Here is a 533-nt window from a genome sequence, read left to right on the forward strand (position 1 = left end):
ACCCTGCTACTTTGCCCGTGTCCCCGACTTCTTTCGTGTTTACTGATTATCCTGCTTGCCTGTGACCCTTGACCTTGGCTATCGTTTGACTACCAGCTGCTTTCTACCAGTCTCCTGGCCCGCCGCTGTGGTCCTGCATTACCAACCCACACTACACTTGGAGCTAAGTCCTGGGGGCATCCGAGTACTGGTGAGCGCGTCAAGCTCTAAGGGAAAGGCGGCTGCTATAGGCGAAGATCTCCGTCATCTACTTCTGCGGGTTGGTGATCAGGGCCAGCAACCTAGCATCCATAAAATGTATTTTGTACAATTAAAAATACATTTTGATTAGTACGAAATTATATACATACTTTTGATTATAATATCATTTATAGTTTATTTTTTAATTGCTATTTAGTATTGTGAAGGAAGGAAAGTAAGTAAAAATTATGTATTTGTTAATTACAATAATAGCAATAGTCTGGATTTAATTTATTTCCATATTGATTCAATCAAAATATAGATCATGATTATTGTTGTCAGTCAGGGTCTAA

The sequence above is a fragment of the Mixophyes fleayi genome, chromosome 3 (assembly GCF_038048845.1).
Source record: "Mixophyes fleayi isolate aMixFle1 chromosome 3, aMixFle1.hap1, whole genome shotgun sequence".
In the NCBI taxonomy this organism is placed as follows: Eukaryota; Metazoa; Chordata; class Amphibia; order Anura; family Limnodynastidae; genus Mixophyes; species Mixophyes fleayi.